We start from the raw sequence: 7,202 nt of genomic DNA, 5'->3' as shown, positions 1-7,202 counted from the left end.
TTTTGTTCATGGGTTACTTTTTATCTATGGTAAAGTTTTTTACCTATGAATCAATTTTATACCTTGTATATAAATATTTAATTAGAAGTAATTTTTTACATGCAAACAATCATTTTTCCCTGAAGTGGATATTTTTCTTACTAACAAAATATTATGAATTTGATTCACTTGTCATATGCATTGTTTAATTCAACTAATTTTTTTTTTCCGTATTATTGAAGTAATGGTTAACCTATTATATGGTTTAAACCATCTCACAGATACATGTGTTTCAATCATAATTATGAAAAGGAGACAATCATCACATATTATTTTGATACGTGTATTAATTGTACAAAACGCCGATGTGTTATCCAACTAGGTTTCAATCCATACCATTAAGTACTCAACATATTGGCAAACATAACCTTCACCGTCTTGCCATGTTTTCTCATACTTAAGGCATGCAGGCATTGTTTGACATTTCTCTGGTGTACAAGACACATAAAGGTTCCACATAGTACGTACATCGGGTTGAAATCTACGCAGTGATGACAATAAGCAATTTATTTATATCCTCCTCGGTGGTAGCCTTATAGATTCTGATGCAAACCCATGTAGCAATTGAAACTACGAAACCCACACTAGATTGGATCGCAACCCAAGAAAGTCAATAAATCAAATTTTTGAGTTTGATTCAAGATTATCGAACCAAGTAACCAACAATCACCGACAATCTGTTGATCTCTTGATCATAAAAAGAACCAAGACAATCGCAAACTATATCTTGACCTTATGATCACAAAAATTACAAATCTTACTTGAATTGTTGAACGCTACAAAGAGTGTGAATATTTGATAAGTTCAGATAGCTTGAATGCTACAAATATTAAAAATATTTGACAAATTCTGTTCAATTAAGAACAAGATAGAAAGTGAAAAAATTCGCATTATGATTAATTTTCAAAAAATTTAATGTCTTTATTATACAATGAACGTGCCTTTTATAGGGATAAAATAAACTCCTGATCAAAATAAAACTCTAATTCTAAAGACAAATCCAAATAATCTACAAAACAAATGTGGCTTAAACTAAAATACTAAAAATAACGAAAATACCCTTTAAACAAATTCAAAATGCAAAAATTGACCGCTAAACAACCAAAATTGACCCCAAAAGTTTGACAAAGTCGTTAGACAAACCTGTGGAGAATCAGAAGATATTTCTAGATTATACTCATGGGCAAAAATTCGACAATTGAGCTGAAAGTACATCCCATGCATTTTTGCATATACTTCGTATTTCTTCCATTCTCTAATTAGTTTAGGATCTTCTCTTCTAATTGATCTATACAACTCCAGAACATGCACTGATCTCTGTTAGTTTTAACCAAAACATTTCACATCATGATTATTTCTCGCAGGTTTCCACCCTAAAGTTGCATTCGAAGCTACTTATATTGTCATATTTTATCAAAAAACACGTGCGATGCACTACGATGCACTTGACGTATTTTTAGTGTTCTAAATAACATTATGATTGAATGTTTTCTTCAGGGTGAATTTATATTTTGAGTTATTTATAAAACTTATGAGAATTTTTTTTTACTTATGAGTGGTTTTGTTTTTAATTATCAATTAGTTGTTTTTTTTTCAAGCCACGCATCGAATTTTTTACATAAATGGATTTCAAACGTAATAGCGGAATGCAAGTAAAACTAATTACAAATCATTTTCGGATGTATTTGAAAAAGGAGTGAAGATTTCATGAGATTCTGCTTCTTAAAAAACTCGATTATTGAGGTCTATAGAAGAAATTATTTAGTTGAATGTATAACTTTTTATTCGATTAATTATTTCTTATTCTTTTGGAAAAATATTTGAAATGATAATACGGTCTAAAATTATCTTGGAGAGGTACCATTTTAAACCATGTTGACGAAATAGAGATTCAGACCTTGGATAAATTTTGTTTTGGTGTTAATTGTAAAAATAAGTAGACATTTTTAGGCTAATGCTTATATAGATACCATATAGAATTACCGCACCTATAGCAAAATACTCATGAAGCAATGGGAAAAGAACAACTTTGCACAAATTATCTCATATTTAGTGCTTGAGATATTCAATAAAGATAAATTCATATTATTAGTTATTTGTTTAGTCGAATTCTATTAATAAAATAGTATTGATGCTTGTGTGACACTGATGAAGTATTTCAACTGTGTAGGTGGTAGAATAACTGGATCTTTGCTTCTAGGTAAATTTTCTATATGGGTTACTTTTTATCTATTATAACTTTTTTTTTACCTATGAATCATTTTTATAAATTGTATATAAATATTTAATTAGAAGAACTTTTTTACATACAAACAATCGTTTTACCCCGATGTGGATATTTTTCTTACTAACAAAATTTTATGAATCTTATTCTCTTGTCATTTCATCCAAATTTTTTTCCATATTATCGAAGTAATGGTTAATTTATTATATGGTTTAAACCATCTCACAAATACATATGTTTCAATCATAACTACTAAAAGGAGATGAGCACCACATATTATTTTAATACATGTATTAAATGCACCAAACACCAATTAGGATAAAATTCATCCTTATCCAACTGGGTTTCAATCGATTCCGTCTAGTATTGGGAATGTAACATTCACTGTCTTGCCATGTTTACTCGTTCATAGGACCTGTAGACATTGCTTGACATTTCTCGGGATTCGTAAAAGTTTCCAAATATCATGTTTGTCGGATTGAAATCTAGATAGCGATGATAACAAGCAATTCACTTATATCCTCTCTAGTGGTTGTCTTAAAGCTTCTCTGTGGTTTCTGCAGCCTAAAGTTGCATTAGAAGTTTCTTATATCGTCAAATTTTATCAATAAAACTTGTGCAATGCATGTACAACGTACTTGATGTACATTTAGCAATGTAAATAATGGTATGATTGAATGCTTTCTTTTGGTTGAATTTATATTTTATGAGTTATTTATGCAATAATGATTTTTTATTTTGACTTAGGGTAGTTTTTTTTAATTATAAATGTGATTTTTTTTTTTAAACTTCAATTGATTTCTCAATTAATGATGGAATGCTCGAACTATAAAAGTGGGGGTGGTGGTCATAATAAAGTTACAAATCATTTTCGTATATAATTGAAGAAAAAGAGCGAAGATTTCGTGAGATTTTGCTTCCGGAAAAACTCGATCACTGAGTGCTATAAAAGAAATTATTTAGTTTTGGATGTACAATTTTTTATTCAATTAATTATTTCTCATTCTTTGTGAGAAAATTTTGTAATAATAGCATGGTCTAAAAATATCTTGTAGAGGTGTCATTTTAACCTTGTTGACAAAAGGGAGATATGGACCTTGGATAAATGTTGTTTTGGTGTTAATTGTATAATTAGGTAGACATTTTTAGGTTAATCCTTATATAGATACCATAAAGAGATACCTCTCCTATAGCGAAATACTCATGAACCAATGGGAGACAAACATCTTTGCACAAATTATCACATATTTAGTGCTTGAAATTTTAATAAAATTAAATTCATATTATTAGTTATTCTTTAGTCAAATTTTATTAATAAAACACTATTGATGCTCGTGTGACACCCATGATGTATTTCGATTATGTAGATAGTAGAATGACTGGATTTTTGCTTGTAGGTAAATTTTCGTTGATGGGTTACTTTTTATCTATGATACACTTTTTCACCTACTAATCATTCTTATAACCTGTATGTAAATATTTAATTAGAATAAATTTTTTTCGTATAGGCAACAATTTTTCCCCGTGTGGATAATAACAAATTATTTTGAATCTTATTTGATGTATTAGATCGAAACCAGATGAATAAGGATCAACTTAATCCTATTAGGCATTTGGTTCAATTAATACCTGCGTTGATTTAATTCGAGGTGCTTACCCCACTTTATTCAATACAATTAAAATAATACTACGAACGAAATGGTTTAGTCCATATTTAAATTCAATATTTCATGAACAATAATGAATAAATTAGTCGAATTAAAGTAAGTTTACTCACAAGTTAATAAGCTTATAAATAATAAATTTACGTGTAAGTAAAAGCTAAATTTAAAGGGAAAAAAAATCTGCTACTGGGTAAAACAAGAAAAAAGTTACTCTTGAATAAAAAAAATATTTATAAATTAAAACTTTTTACTTGTAAGTGAAATTCACCCATAAGTAGAAAATGTCCTCATAAGTCAAAAAATTCACCTAAAATTAAAATTTATTCATACTATTAAATACATAATTTTAAATGCGCCACGTGCGTTACAAGTGAATTGCACATAAACTGCACGCATTATAATATAGGTGGAAAGGACAAATGTCCTTGCCTTTTCTTTTGATCGCAAAATATTTCGTTCTTAAATCCCTCAAGTTTGGCCTTGGAAGGTGTTTTGGCTGAGTTTAGGTGCCAAATTGCCATGTGCCACACATGAATTGCACGTGCATCACAGGTGTTATAATATTATGGCTGAAAATGATGGATAATCAAGATTTTTCATTCAATTGTGAATTACTTGATTATTTAAATTCTTCAAATCCTTGAACTTGATCTCAGAGGGAGTTTTAACGGAGTACAAGAGCCTAATCAACTCCTGCAAACGTTCCGGTGCCTCGACAAAATATGTGAAAGTCCCTACTGCACATGTTTAATTAGGTGAAGCCTTTTGTTTCTTATTGTTGGACGAGTGGGGGTGGAGGGGACATAGATTTTCCTTAAAGTAGAAAGTTGATGTGAGTATAACTCTATTTAAGTTATATTTACTTAAAAGTAAAAAGTTCATCTATAACTAAAAAAATTCTCATGGTCAAAATATTAACTAATATAATGAACATTCAACTGGAGTAAGATTTCACTCATACTACTAAATACAGGATTAAATATACATGAATAATAGTAGGAAAATTAACTAATTTAAAATACGTATACATATATAAATAACTTTGTATGCAATTAAAATTCAATTTTAAGAAAAAAATCCACTCATTTGTCAATAATTACTTATAAATAAAAGTCATCGATTAGAAAAGTAACCTATCTTCAATTAATTATTTTAATTACTTTTATATAAGCAAATATTATAAGAAGACCTTGTAAATTTATAGACAGGGGCATCACTGGAATCGTGAGCCTATTGACCCGATGGTTGGGTGTCGGCATCCTTCAACCCTCAGGTGTGGACATCCATATCCATCCTTTTGTAGGCATCAAAACCTTATTCTATCGTGTCGACATTAAAATGTAAATTTTTGTATATATATTTTTTAAACAGCATAACATTAATGAAAATAAGTCAAATTACATTAATGAAGAATAGATCGAAGAATAATTGGAATCAGAGATTGGATGAGGATTTATTCGAGAATGGACGAGGTTTTCAAAAAAGGAAGAGGTTTTTTTTTTTTTTTTTTTTTTTTTTTTTTTTTTTTTTAAAGAACACAGTAAACAGTGTGGCCTGTAAATATGAGCAATTAGGGGTAAAAAGGGAAACTGCCTAATTTTTGGAATAAAAAAACTTTTTATGGGATCACTTGACCCCATAGGATCCCATGTGGGCCCGACCATGGTCAACACGAGAGATCCCTTGAAAGCCCACCCCTTTTAGATATTTTAAGCCTTGAATAACCAATAAGTCGATCACACGAAATGGTATGGTCATAATTAGCTTATGATGTAAATATTCAAATTATGCAGATGCTAGCATGATACGAGAAATTGAGGTAAATATCGACAATTACAACTCTAGTACACTATTGTAATATGATATTGTTTGTGATGTTCTGGTTTACTATTAGTTAACTTATTTGTTCTTAATGTCAAGCATTAGCATTCTAGCAGCACCTGCATTGTTATTTCATTCATAGTGGACATAAAGTAGTTACTAGAATCCTTTTACAGAGGTACTGTTCTTTTTTGTTTCTTCTGAATTAATATACCTAACTGAAACTACCAACGAGCATTAAAGATAGTCCGGGATAAGGAATTCGGCGTTGTGGTCTCATGGAGGTGATGACCGAGAAACTGTTGGATCCTTAGCTATGGTTTAAACTATGTAGGACTTCACGGAGACTCGTTAAGTGCACTTGTTATTGGCCATATTAATGTTTGAGCCTATATGGCACAAAGTACGAAGATTCAAGCCATATGCACAGGGCCGACCCTGATATTTTTGGGGCCTTATGTCAATTTCCAATGTCAGGCATATATTTTGAGTCTTCTTGCATAGAGTTTTAGCCTTTTTTGATGGACATTAAAATCATATTTTAAGTAGATTTTAGTGAAAGTAGATGAAATATGTTGATGAAAAGTTGTGGGACCCATATGTGGTTAAAATTACTTGTTGATTTTGATTTAAATTAAAATATAGATTTTAATAGAATTTCAACCTGCAATACAAATTACAAGTAAAGTTTGGCAAACAGAGTTATAATGCAATGGCAAAGGGGTATGTTTGTTTCTATGATTATTTTCTCACTACAACTATTTCAAACAAAATTCAATATACATTTGAGTGATTTATATACAAAATTGAAGAAATTTGACTGTAAAAGATAGTGTAATAAAATAATGAAAATGATGATCAAATGTAAATGAGCTTCTAGTTTTATATCAATTTATAAGAAATAACTTAAAAATAAAAAGTATTTGTAGGAACACGGATAAAGAATTATTAAATTCAAATTACTTTTCACAAACATATAAAAATATTATTATCATGAGATTAAGACAAAACAATATTATAACAACCTATATGCTCTGCACTGTGTTTTGAAGGTAAGAGATAAAGAAAGAAATTTGTAAGGTTATAACAATGGCAGTAAGATCAAACCAATATGCTAAATTGAATCTTTAAAATTTTAATTCAAAGGGATATATATCTTGTTGGGTTGAAAAAGTAACGGTTGGTGATTGTTTGACGCGGAATTTTGAGAGACAAAGAGGCCTTTTGTTTGGTTAAAAAGAGAAAATGAATGTTTGGAAAATAAAGTGTCAACTTAGTTATAAAGAGGGAAAGTAATATCAAATGATAAATAAAAGTAATTGACACACACACACACACACGAAATTGATCTCCTAAGCACCGGTGACATGTCACACCATTTAATTGGTGAATAAATTAATGGTAGGTCCCATGTATTTAATGATTCACCAATTAAATGATATTACATGTCACTG

This window comes from Olea europaea, unplaced genomic scaffold (genome assembly GCF_002742605.1).
Source record: "Olea europaea var. sylvestris unplaced genomic scaffold, O_europaea_v1 scaffold971, whole genome shotgun sequence".
Classification (NCBI taxonomy): Eukaryota; Viridiplantae; Streptophyta; class Magnoliopsida; order Lamiales; family Oleaceae; genus Olea; species Olea europaea.
Note: the sequence above shows the minus strand (reverse complement) of the source record.